This window comes from Python bivittatus, unplaced genomic scaffold (assembly GCF_059951505.1).
Source record: "Python bivittatus isolate LINGU-HERP-01145 unplaced genomic scaffold, Pbiv_v1 ctg000190_np1212, whole genome shotgun sequence".
NCBI lineage: Eukaryota > Metazoa > Chordata > Lepidosauria > Squamata > Pythonidae > Python > Python bivittatus.
In genome coordinates, this window is record NW_028277042.1 from 4,186,730 (window position 1) to 4,200,012 (window position 13,283).

General features: G+C 41.0%; 1 protein-coding gene across 1 annotated transcript in view; it reads left to right on the plus strand.

Moving 5' to 3' along the window:
* The first annotated feature begins 7,935 nt into the window (after window positions 1–7,935).
* Window positions 7,936–13,283, plus strand: part of LOC103051915 (receptor-interacting serine/threonine-protein kinase 2-like) — a 28,649-nt gene continuing 23,301 nt past the window's right edge. The window contains exon 1 of the mRNA XM_015889847.3: window positions 7,936–8,046. The gene's annotated coding sequence lies outside the window, so the exon portion shown is untranslated. The remainder of the gene's footprint in view (window positions 8,047–13,283) is intronic.

Below are 13,283 nucleotides of genomic sequence, written 5' to 3' on the forward strand. Positions count from 1 at the left end.
CAAATATTTAGCAAGTCCTAGAAATAAGTAGGTACATAAGAATAGTTTCTGTATTGTATTTGTGGTTAAGCTTCAAAAGGAAGTTGGTCAGAGCAGTTAGAGATAACTGACATTTGACATTTAGTAGGTACCTTTAGTGGGTTCAACATAGCAGCTCAGGCCTATTTGGAACTTAGTCTTTTAATGATTGATTTGTAACCAACCACATTGATAATCTTGTATTTCCTTGTTGCTGGATTATAAATATACTGTTTCCTGCGTATCGGGGTCTTGCCCACAGAAGGTTATTGAACATATCCATGCATGCTTGACCTGGCTTTGCAAACCCATCCTAAAGGTTTGGAGGCTGAATTACTCTAGGGTTCATGTAGACCTGCTTGAGTAGACAAAATGAACCTCATCTTGAGAAGGGAGAGAAAACTTCAAAAAAGTCACAAATGGGATGGAAAAGTCACAAATGGGATGGAAACTCAGACGTTCCCTCTTGCAGACTTTCCTCCAACAGAGACTAAGAGTAACACAAAACCCAATATAAAAACAGAACCAAACCATAAATGGAAAAGTAGTTGTCAGAGGATACAAGAGACAAAGCATCATACAGGTGACTCACAGCCCCCAAAACAGGCATACTGGGCCCCATAAGCAGCCTGGCCCTTACACTTGAGAGAAAAGAGGGATTTTTCACAGCTGCCTGGAAAGCAGCAGGATCAGGGCCATCCAGATCTGGGGTGAGGCTCTTCCTTAGGCCAGTGTGGTGTTGAGGTTAAGGGGTTGAACTGGCACTGAGGAGGCCCAGACTCAAAGCTACTCTCAGCCACCTTCCAATGGGGAATAATAATAATAGTAGTAGTAGTAGTCTGGATAGTGGACATTGCAATACCTGGAGACAGCAGAATAGAAGAGAAAGAACTGGAGAAAATCACAAAATATAAAGACCTGCAAATAAAAATAGCATGACTGTGGCAAAAGAAAGCAAAGATAGTGCCAATAGTAATAGGCGCCTTGGGTGCAATCTCAAAACATCTGGAGCACCACTTGAACACCGTCGGCATTGACAGAATCACCACCTGTCAATTGCAAAAGGCAGCTTTACTTGGAACAGCTTATTTCCTGTGACAATACCTTTAGCACCATCAGACAACAACATCTGCCTATCCCAGGTCCTTGGGAAGGACTCAATAAGTGGATATAAATGCCAAATCCAGTCTAAACATCTGGTTGACTGTGTGACCAACCATCATCATCATCATCATCATCATCATCATCAGAAGAAGAAGAAGAAGAAGAAGAAGAAGAGCTTCTATCCTGCCATGATACCTTGAACACCATCAGACAACATCTGCCTATCCCAGGTCCTTGGGAAGGACTCAATAGGTGGATGAAAATCTCCAATTCAGTCTAAGCATCTGGCTGACATTGCGACCAACCATAATAGTAATAATGATGATGGAGGGAGTGATGTATGTACTGCCTTTAGGTGAATGAAAGGTAGGATATGAAACAAGAAAATAAACAAACAAAAACAGAGAGCAGAGGAATGAAGAGTTCAGATGTCCAGTTAAAGGAGCATTCATGCCTGCATGTGTCTTCACACCAATCAATCAATCAATCAATCAATCAATCAATCAATCAAGCCCTTAGGCCAGATACAGTCAAACTATCTACAGTAATAATAACAGTATTACATCCTTCTACATGTATATATATGTATATATATAAAACAGAAAAACAGTAAATATAATAGGGTCTAAAATAGTTAAGAATAAAAATACTAAAATAGATCAAAATAAAATACTGTTGTAAAAAATTCCAAACCTAAGCAATGGTGTGCCGTATTGTACAGATGGTAGCACAAAACTGGGCAACTTGAGTGGATATTTTTGTCCGAAAGAAGCAACATTAAATAAAAATCACGCATTTCCTACCTGGAAATTTCTTCAAAATCGGATATATATGGGTCTGTTTAGAGTCCTCATATAGGGAGCAACATAGCAGCATATGGCTTAGAGTTTCTATCGAGCCATCACCACATGGACACAACCAAAAGTGCATAGGAAGCCCTTAAAACATCCAAAAAGGACTGCTGAGGGCAGAGCATCCCTCTTGGCTAAGATGAAGGCCTTACGAAATTTCAAAATTGTAATGGATGATAAATAGGAGGCCGCCACGAACCATTCTGGGAGAAAATGAGAAATAGTGGACATAGCACCTTCCCTAAATTTGCTTGGAGATCTATATCCCAAATCCATTGTTTAAGGGCAGTTCTAGCTTTATCAAAACCTAATGAGCCCAGACTTTCCATAGAGAAGCCCAGCAATTGAATTTTATCTAAGGCTTTTTTAAGCCATGATGATTTAAAGCAATCTCTAACTACTAATGGGGCTAAAGCTATAGGAAGCAAAGCTAACCTTAACCAGAAGGTAAGAAGAAGAAACCATGCCCAGAAGAAGAAACCATGTCCCGTCTTCACACCTATCTTGATATCCAGGAGGGTTATTACAGAGAAAGAAGCTGTGCAGAAATTCAGATTTCATGTCGTTATGGGTATTATCGCTCAAAGCCCAGTGGGAACAACCAAACAACCCCCCCTCCCCAAAAATCAGGAGATTGTCCATGGGGTTCTCTTTTGATCTGAGTATTTATGGTCAGACTCCTAACGTAAGCAATCATGTCAGGCAACTGGCCTTCCATGGCTGCAGAAAGTGTTTCTGTTTTGTAATTTACACATGTCATCCATGGTAATGAAGGATGCAGAGGATGGGTGTGCCTGGAGATTGTTCAGGAGATGTGAGTAACTGGAAAACTGGTGAGCCAAAGCACTATTTTGTTACCCTTTGTATAACAGTGCTTCTATTTGTAGAAGGTAGACACCAGGTCAGAATCATCGAGCTTCTTGTGCGTCATCCTGGTTTTTCAGAGATCAAAGGAGCGATCTTGCAAGACGGGAAGGAGGAGATGGGACGGGATGAGGGTGCTGGGGTGTGGACTTGAATGGGACACCTGTCCTTCAAAGAATGTGAGGAATGCCGAGGTTGTGGAATTTGAATCATCTGCATCGTCTAATAAATCTGGGTCTGAATGGGCCCCGCTTAGGGATGGTGGTATTATTTTGCATTTCTTCAAGCACCTTAGAGGGCTTGAAGCATATTGTGTACCTAAAGAACAATCCTGAAAGGTACAGCTGCTGTTGGATTTTGAGGGGTGTCTGCAGGGCAGTTTAGAAAAAGTCAAAAGGGGGGGCCGTGATTGCTTGATTGAAGCTCCGCCCCCTTTTAACCTGCACTGTGTGAATGATGCAAGCCAAAAAGGGGACAGCACATGGCCGCTGATGCTGCTTTGGCTTTTAAATCCCCCTCGTGGACACCCCTGATCAGGGTTGTTCCTATTATTGTTGCTTTTCGTCTCGTTGTGGTTGCGGAGAGGTGCCCAGGAAAGAATGGGCATCCAGATAAAGGTACATTTTAAATTCTCATTTCAGAGCTCAGCCCTAGGCTGGGTTTACAAAGTCTACCCAAGTAACCTGGGCTCACACGTTGTGCAGAGCAATAAATCATCACTTAGACATCCCAACGGCTGGGTTTCTACAGTATGCTAAGCAAAACCATAGAAACTGCATCCTGACTTGTAATGTGTGAATTCAGCCACAGGTGAAAAACCCAGCTACAGTAATCTGTAAGCCTTGGAAATATTTTCTGGAGGTGGTTGGCCCTTGCCTTCGTCTTCCTAGGGCTGAGAGAGAATGTCTCCCCAAGGTCACCCAGCTGGCTTCATGCCTAAGGCAGGGCTAGAACTCATATCTCCCGGTTTCTAGCCTGACGCCTTTCACTAGTACACCAAACTGGCTCTCTTTTAGCTATTAGATTACCTCATACAATGTCCCTTGATGGATTATTTAATGTTTAGATATCACTTCTCTGAAGTTACTCTTCTGGGCAGCTGATGGTTGAAGTCTCCAGTACAGAATTAAATGTGGCTGCACGTAAGTCCATATTTGCATGGAGTTTTCGGAAGGAGTCAGAAAGGCCCTTAACGTTGCATTTAGATCAGACTTTCAAACAGAGGTGCACCAAACACGTTCACTTCTGCCAGAGTTCCACATCCGATTCCATGTGGATATCGTTAAAGTATTTTTATGATCACTTAGGAACAGTTAATAAGAGGAGCAATAGGACAAGCTAAACATTTCTTGTAAGTGTGAAATCTAAACAAAGGTAAAAGGCATGATAAAGACAATAATATCGAGAAGAACAAAAGTGAAAAGCTCTCATTAATGGCAGTAAGATTTTAAAAAGACAAGAATAAAAGTTTATATGCTTTTGGAATATATTTATTGCTATCTAAAAGATGTGGTGGAAAAGGATAGGACTGGAGGAAGGAAAAAAGAAACGCAGGCACTTTTTCTTAATTAAAAAATAAAGTCTCTTTCACGTAGACCTTATTTCCCAGTGACTTTCTAGGCACATCTTTGGATTGCTTTTGGCAGCAGTACAGAGCGGGTTGCTATTGCCTTATGATGCTTTTGAATTTCCCACTATAGACTTCTGCCATGGTATTTCATTGAGGCCTCCCATCCATCTATTCATCACTCCTAATCCTGCTTAGCTTCCGAACCCAGGCAGTTGTTGCCATAACTACCAGCTGGGAGCTGGGAAGGAAACATTCAGGAATGGAGGGAGCCGTAAAATCCTAGATGTACAGCAGAGGCTCTGCTTTCTTTCCTTCCATTTGCTGCAACTGGATGGAACAGCAGCTTTTGCCAGGCTCTGACTTTCAGCAGCGAACAGCAGCTCCGTTTCCTTTCTTTGGTTTGTTGCATCTTGCAGAATTGATGTGTATGAACCTTGGGCATCTCCATAGAATGTCCCCTCTGCTCTCCTCACAGCAGGTAGCGTGGCCAAGAGAAGACTGCAAGTACTTCTACTGAATAATCTTTTCCACCTGATGTCCAGTTGGTTGGGAATGATAAGACCAGCGGGCTGGAGATGGCAAGGGTTGTAGTCCCAAGACGTTTGAAGAGCACTAGGAAGGGAGAAGACTTCTTTTGACAGCTTGGTTGCACTATATCAAAGGCCACGGGTTTGTGGCTTCCAGGGGGAAACACCAACATGAATATATGAAAGTGACATTTTTCCCAGGTGCAGAACAGTTCCCTGTTGTCTTAAGGGTTAAGGCAAAGTGTTGTGGCAAAGAGCAAGGAAAAACAAAGCCGTGTAGGTTAGATCTCTCTGTCAGATCCTGTCAAGCAAACACATCCAACCTGATTAACTAGATTGGTGCTGCAATTGTTCACTGACTTGCTATTCTAGGCCTTGCTTTCCGTGGTAATGGTTGTGGTATGTAGGTAACCAGCATACTTTTTATTTGCAATATTTTGCCATTGGATACTCTGACTCAGTTATTATGATTCATCTCCGCGTTGCTCACACACAATATCATATCTTTGGAGGATTGTTATAGGACAGCGTTAATTGAGTGTGTGTGAGCCGATGGAGCACTTTCGTCACATTTGCTGACCCAAATTTGGTACATCTGCTCAGTGCAGATGTGATCCCAGATACTGTAGTTTGCAAATGATGATTTATGGTTCAGCATATGTTTGAACCTTTCCATTAGGGCTTAAGACTACCAGATCAAACTGCAAAGATCCAGCTGCCATTAGATGACAGCAATGAGATACTGAAAACCCTCACTTTTTCCTGACATCTTGTTATGATCTACATTTTTGCAATCCAGAATTAGTATCCTTAAGCTTAGGGTGATGTGTGAAGCCAGCCATAGGTCTCACCCCCACTTCCTGCTTTCCTACCACAAAGATGCCTCCCCATACCTTTTTAAAGGACAAGTCCCATGTTGCCACCTCATCTTAATCTCAGCCAGTCTTAGCCCAACTGTAGATGCAACTTAAATTCATCTTCAGCTATAGTTTTGCTATACAAACCATTTACGATGCCTTACTGATGGTGCTGGAGATGATGCAGGCAGGGACTACAATCTGCTCAGTTTCTATTGGCCACCTGAAGTAGCTGTGCACTGCCCATCTTGGCCATTTTTGATTGGGCTGCTGGAGAAACAGGACAACTGGCTCCTTCAGATGCATCTGTTTGTATCATGCTGGAGTGGACATTACACTGGCCCCGGCGTACATATGTTTAGGGCTCTTCTAAAAGAGCACTAGAACTGTGTTAAGCATGAGTTCAATGGTCCTTGAAAAGGCTAATAGACTCGTATTTAAAAACCAAGATTAGCATTCCTTAGAAAGAACACTAGTCCAGAAGGTTGGTATAAACTGGGAAAGGGCATGTTGCTGGTTCTGCCTCAGATGAATGCCATTCCAGGTTCTTGGCTGCTTCTGGCTGCTTGTTGCTGTACTTTTTATTACTTTAGAATTCATGGTGCCATTTTGTACCACCTTCCCAGACTTCTACCATGCCCACTGTCCACCATCACTACCATTTGCTTGAGTATTTACCAATCTGGAATACATTGGAGCTGGAGTAAAATTGACAAGAGTTCTGCCTGTTTATTCCCCTTTTAGTTCAAGTGACAGGTCACAGGCACAGCCAGGGGACAGGGAGTGAAAGAGGGAGGAGTGCCCCCAGTGCTCATCATAGCCTCTGCCCTGTGCTAATGACTGGTCACTCAGACTATCTTTGAACATGCACCAAGCACTCTTCTGAGAGAGATCTCAACCCGTTTCCAATAATTAGACAGGTCAGTGGGGTGGAGGAATTGTTGTTGAGAAGCATGAGGTGATACCCTCTTGCTTCACCCAGCACACCTTCTCTGGCCCAACAACCTATTAGCTGGGCTATTTTTGGACACAGATTTAGCATATTCCAAAACAACTGAGTCACTAGCACAGAACATCTGTACATTGGCAAACTGTCACTTAAGCAACTTTAAAGATGGCTAAACTTTTTATCCCAGATATCCACACACTGTTATCCAACCTGCCCAAGGAAAGTGAGTGGTGGTTATGCTTCCCACTTGTTAGTGAGGCTGCAAGAAAAGAAATGCAACTGGAAAACCACCTATTGCTGTCCTTGTCCCGAGCAGATTACTAATCTTTCCTCAGATTCCCATTCACACGTGGTCTTCAAGGGTCTTTACAAAGGCACACAAAATCTGGGTTTGTACATCCCACTTAAGTGGCTTGCAGAATTAGGGGCTGCATTTGCACAAGATGCCAACCTTGGTTAGTTTTTGTGTGGCTCAGTGTGTTGTGCGAACATGGACAATTTAGCTAGTAGACCATTCCATGAATTGTGCAAACTCAGAGAATGAGTCACTTTAGTAACTAAGTTAATTTCAACAACCAGTGAGTGGCTGGGTTCACAGAATATACTAATAATAAAAACAGATAAATAAAACACAATTATTGTGTGCACATAGCATGCCATTGTATGAGTGTGTACACACACACATAGTTCAACATGACAGTCTACTTCACCTAACACACTAAAACAAACACCAGTTCTCCAGGACAAACTGATCCATAAATTATCCAACCCAATAATTTAACATCTCAAGTAAAACAAGTCAATTCATTACCACCATGTAAATATTAAATTACATCTCAAACAAAGCAATGATTTGTGACACTCTTCTTCTTCTGGAAAACATGAAGGCTGTGACCTCTTGCCTTGATCAGTGCACGAGAGAAACATGATCTTCTTGATATTATCAAACTTTGAGAATAATTGTAGAAGTTTGGGACACCATAAGCTGCCTCAACGTTTTCATGAATTACTGAAATTAGTCATGAAGCTAAATAAGGATGCTGCTGGATTTCTTGCTGCTGTTTTGGAGAATTTTACAAGATCAGTAGAAAGTGAGCGGTAGCTATTAATAGGCATGAAAGAGTTACCATAATCACTGGAACAGCCTGGGGAAATTTTGGGCCTCAGTCAGCTGAAAAAGGAGGAGGAGTTTTTTGGAGCAGCTGACTCATTATCATCTGAGCTTCAGACTACCTTGCTGATCCAAGTGCTAGAAATTCAGTCCACAGACTTTGGTCAAGATCATTCCTGTGTCGGATTCTTTGAGGTAAGATCCAGTTCTTTCCTGCAAGGAATTTCTTCTGCATTCCACAATTCAAGGAGTGGTTTGGCCTGCTTTGTTTTATGAACAGGCTGTTGGAGAAGAGCCATCTTGCTAGAGGAAATGGCTCAAGATTTGTCTGAGTGTTTTACTGCTTAGAGAAGTAAAGATTTTGCAAACTCTGCTCAGGCAGAAAACACTTTAAGGGCTTAAATGATGGACAAAAAGAATGACATCTGATTGGATAACTTCTTGGATTGATCAGATGAGGATGAAATGTGGAAATTTATACTTGCCCTATTAGGCTTACATATGTTTTATTTATTTCTTACCAAGATGTCTGTGCCATTTCATTTCAAATTGGTTTGTGTGATGGTCCATTTACTTCTATGGTTTTTACAGTGATGTACTGTATATAGGATTGTATCGTTGAATGATTTTTCATGGATTATTTTTCTTATGTTCAGGAAAAAAAAAAATTGAGGTGATTAAAAAGGGCCTTATAAAGTAATCTATTTTATGTTCCTAAAGGTTTTCTTCTAGTTCTTGCTTACAGTTGGATTTGAAACAGGATTTAACCTTTTCAATCATTTTGTTTTTTGCAAAAAAAAAAAAAAAAGTCTAATGCAATTGGTTCATCCCAAACTGCTTTTAAGAAACCATTTTGTGGCCATTTATAAGTTGGGAAAACCAAAGTCCTATAGTAACTGGTGGTCTTTATTTACCATAGGCATGTTTAAGCTGCAGCATCAGAGACTGACTTTCTAAGCACTAGTAGTATAAGCTGTCAGCTTTTGCACAAGTGAGATCAGAATGCCTTTTAAATTGTCAACAAACACATTTCCTTTCCTATTAAGAAAAACTGCCAATTCATGGCTTGGAAAAATTAGAATGTGGTTTGGGTATCTTAAACCATCTTTGGTCAGGAGTGTGGGTTTTGAGATGATGCGATGGATCAGTTCCTGATTTTAGCTGTTTCATAAGAGGTCCTGGTTTCTGTTTCAAGTAGGGAAAAGGTTTGGTTTTGGTTTTTGGTGGATCAAGTTATTTGTTGAGCTTCTGATTGCTTGTTGGGTGACTGTTGATGGATAATAATGCTGTGGCTTTGGCATGCCCTCAAAAAGGTCTATGATGATGATAGTGATGATTATAAAGATGACGATGATTGATAGACAACCATCACTGAACACCTGAATAGCCCTGCTTCGAGGAGTTTAAAATCTGCCATTTAACCCAAGGAAAGCAATAGAGGAAATGTCAGGAACATCCACAGAGTATGATTTAAAAAAAGTCAAGATGGTGGCCATGATGATGCAGCTGAAGCTCCCCTCATTATTAGTGTGTCACGGGTGCAATACACCATCACTGCCACCATCTTGACTATTTTATCATGTCCTACAGATATGTTTGGAGAGAGAAAGAATATGCAGATGAGATGTTTAGCGTACATTAGGGTAGCCTTTGCCAGCCTGGTTTGCTGGGTCAAAGATCAAGTGATGAACTGGGCATTGTGATGTCACAATGTATGCTTCATTGTGTTTGCATCACTGTGGTTAGGTATGAATGCCTATGGCTGGGGATGGTGGGAGTGGTAGTACTGGGCTGGCTAAAGATGTAGAAGCTAAGGGGTGGGCAACTTGTGGTTTGCAATATGACCCCCTTGTACCCTAAAGAATTTCTGTGGCACACTCTGCTGCTAGATATTGCAAGAGAAGTGACAATGATAACAGCTTTTCTTGAACTTTCAACACCTTTTTAGGGATTTCCCCTATTTCTGAAATGATTTTCTTGTTTGCGTATTTTTTTTCCCTCCCACTTCTTGTTTTTTTAGGTCTTTTGTGCCCATTGTGGTTTCTTCAATAAACTCTACTTAAAAGCTAGCTTCATGAAATTTGTAAAGCCAGCCAGGACTGGCTCAAAGTTACCCAACAGGTGTCTTGGCTGAGTGGATTTGAATCTTGACCTTCTCAGTCCTGATGCCTTGAGTGTTATGCTAAAGGTTCTACTGGGACTTAGATCAGCCAAGTCATCATAAGCTTCTTTTGTACCAATACAGAATTGTGTGTGTGCCTTTGAGTCAGTCTTGAATCCTGGTGACTGCCTGGACAAGTCCCTTACATTTTCTTAGCAAGAGATCAGAAGTGGTTTGCTTTCTTCTTCCTAGGGCTGTGAGAGAGAGGGACTGGCCCAAGGTCACCCAGCTGGCTTTAAAAATCTGTTCTTTTTGCCATGATGCGACTGAAATTATTTCCAACAGGTTTTTTTTTTTTTAACAGTTGATTTCCAAACACTCCATTCTGCATTCTTTGTGTAGAAAGACCATACAGAACTCTTACATGGGTGCAATGACTCTGATAGCCCTAAGTTAGTCTTAACTTAATATAAATGGTCCACCTTCTTGCCTGCAGGATTATAGACGTATTATAAAGGGAAAAGTGAAAGGTGGGGGCTGGGGAGTGGGGAAGAAGAAACAAACATTGAAGCAAATCCTTTCTGGGTGGGAAGGGTGAAACAGTCCTTCTGCAGTCTTTGCATTCCTTTATGGTCTGAACTATTGTTTTGTTCCTGGTAGGAGATAAGAGATAAGGCCCACACGTGCTGTCCTTCAGTTCTCCAGTCCCAGGACGACAATAAAAAAAAAAAACTCCATGACATATATAATCACTGCCTTGCCTTTGATTTATTTTCCTAATTCTCCTCTTTCCTTAAACTGAACAAAAGGAGCTCTGAATTCCCCACATTATAAAGAAAGAAGGAAATGATTCATGTTCTCAAATTCAACTCTAAAGTGTAGTAAGCAAAAGAACAATTGTTTCATTGAGTCAGTCTGACTGGATCTTTGCGATCTTTTAGGAATCACAAAACTCTCTGGTTACATTCGTGCAAAACTAAGATTTTTTTTTTCAAAACATACAATCATAGACACATGTAGTTAGAAGGAGCCATGTTGGCTGTTGAGTCAAATCCCCCTCAGGAACCTACCATAAATCATCCGTGCAAATCAAATACTGTAACCTTGATTTGTGGACAAATCTCAGAACATGCCATTTTCTGGGTGTGTCGTTAATGCAACTGTGGCCAAACATTTCAGTGTTTTAGGAGAGAGTTGAAAGAGTGAAATGAAGAGAATGAAATCTTCTCTTAACCTCCACCCTCCAAAAAACAAATAAGGAGATTGAAAAAATTGGCCCTGAGCTGCTCTGGGGACCACAAAAGGAGGGCTGAGGGATTTGAGGTGGCCCATAGTTAAATTTTACTATGGATATTGAATAGCTCACAGTCGCTAGGTTCATTTAACATGCTAAGCACAAGGTGTGAAGCAGGTCAATATACCCTGAAGACTTCAACTGCAGTTTGGGCTGTAATTTAAAAAGTTGGCTAATCTACACAGTAACAGAGCTCAGGCTGAAAATCTTATTGTGTAGACCAGGGTTTCTCAACCTTGGCAACTTTAAGATGTGGGGACTGCAACTCCAAGAATTCCCCAGCCGGCTGGGGAATTCTGGGAATTGAAGTCCCCACGTTTTAAAGTTGCCAAGGTTGAGAAACCCTGCTGTAGACGGAAGGGCGGGGGGGAATGTCATCTTTTCAGATGTACAAATTAGGAATGTATGGTAGTCACATGTTAGTTTTAACAGGGTGATCTAACTAGATCAAAAGCACCCAGAATAAGAAATGCAAAGTTCTGCCCCTTTTGGACTTTTTGCAGGAGACCAAAAAAAAAAAGAAAAAGAAATTGTGATTTATGGATTTGATGATTAGTAAAAATAATAGGTTATACAAAATACGTATGTTAAGATGTAGTTTTAAAGTAAGAGGTCACTATCTGATTTACCTGTATCTGCTGTACAAGAAATCAGAAGTCATTCTTTTTGTAATTTTCTTTTCCCCCCCCCTTTCTTTACTTTTCATCACTTTTGTATTCTTTCTTTATTTCTAACTCTGGTTTTCTACTTCTCTCTTTGATTTTTAGTTCTTGTTTGGTTTTATCCGTATAAAGTTCTTGTAAAAAAAAATGAACTGTAAAACTCTAAACAGAACAGAAATGTTTGTGTGCCGGATTAGTATATGTCCGGTCTGTCTCTCTCTCTCTCTAACATATGTTTATCTATGTGTATCTATCTATCTATCTAGCAGGGGTTTATCAAGAGATCTTGATATAGTTATACAGTTTGGTAAGTGTTCTTGTCCTTTCGCCACATCTGCATCTTGCAGAGATGAACCTTCAGTTGAGGCCTACACACCATATACACTTATGTAGATGTGGTATTTCCCTACCACTCTCCTATACATACGTACATACATACATACATACATACATATATACATACATACATATATTTTATATATGTAGGAACTTCTGCTTTGAATGAAACAGGTCTAAGAATTGCCCCCAAGTTCTTGCTTGGCAACAGACAAGTTCCTTTGAAGAAGTGTTGCTTGGGGAAGGATTTTGAAAAAAATGGAATCCTTTCCAAGTCCACACACCAGCCCATAAGTGAAGATTTCTAGAGGAATGTTGGAAATTAAAAAGCTGCCTTCTCCCATCTGATGCCCTTCAGATAAATAGGCACTGTCATTCTTAGAAATCCCAGCTCCTCTGGACAGTGACACATTTGGAGAATTTCAGATTGACCAGCAGATTCAACCCTCAAGCAGAGTTTGGGCATTTCCCTCTGGATTTAGGGACATTGTCCCAAATGCCATTCTATTACATAACTTTTCCATTTCCACTGTTGTGAAACATCAAAGATGAGGGCGGGGGAAGAGGGCTGGAGCAGAAAAGCAGGAGAGAAAATTGCAGAGAGAGATTGGCCAAAATGCTTTTCATGGACGCTTCTCTGACACTGTTGATCTCTTCCTATATCTAAACCTTTGCTCCCAGGGATTTCCTAGATGTGTCCAAATAGAGAAGTTAGAATAAGCCTAGTTTTTTTCTGATCTCCTTTGCCATGAAGCTTTCTGTAGAGCTAACTCCAGTTATGGAAAACAGTCCAGCTCTGGAGGGAAAGTGTTCTATTTTCCCTGCCTAGGGAATGCTCCTAACTCATTGCTTCAATTTTTCCTTATGTGTTGGCTTCTTGTGCTTCATGGCATTTCAGCTGTTTCTGTTTTTGGAACAACCTCCCGCCTTCGTTCCCAGTGATGCTGCCTGGGAGTTTCCTGTCTCATGGCAGGCAGCACACTTTTGCTTTCCTGTTCTTGGTCTATAACGGGTGAGTGAATATCCATAATTAGGATTT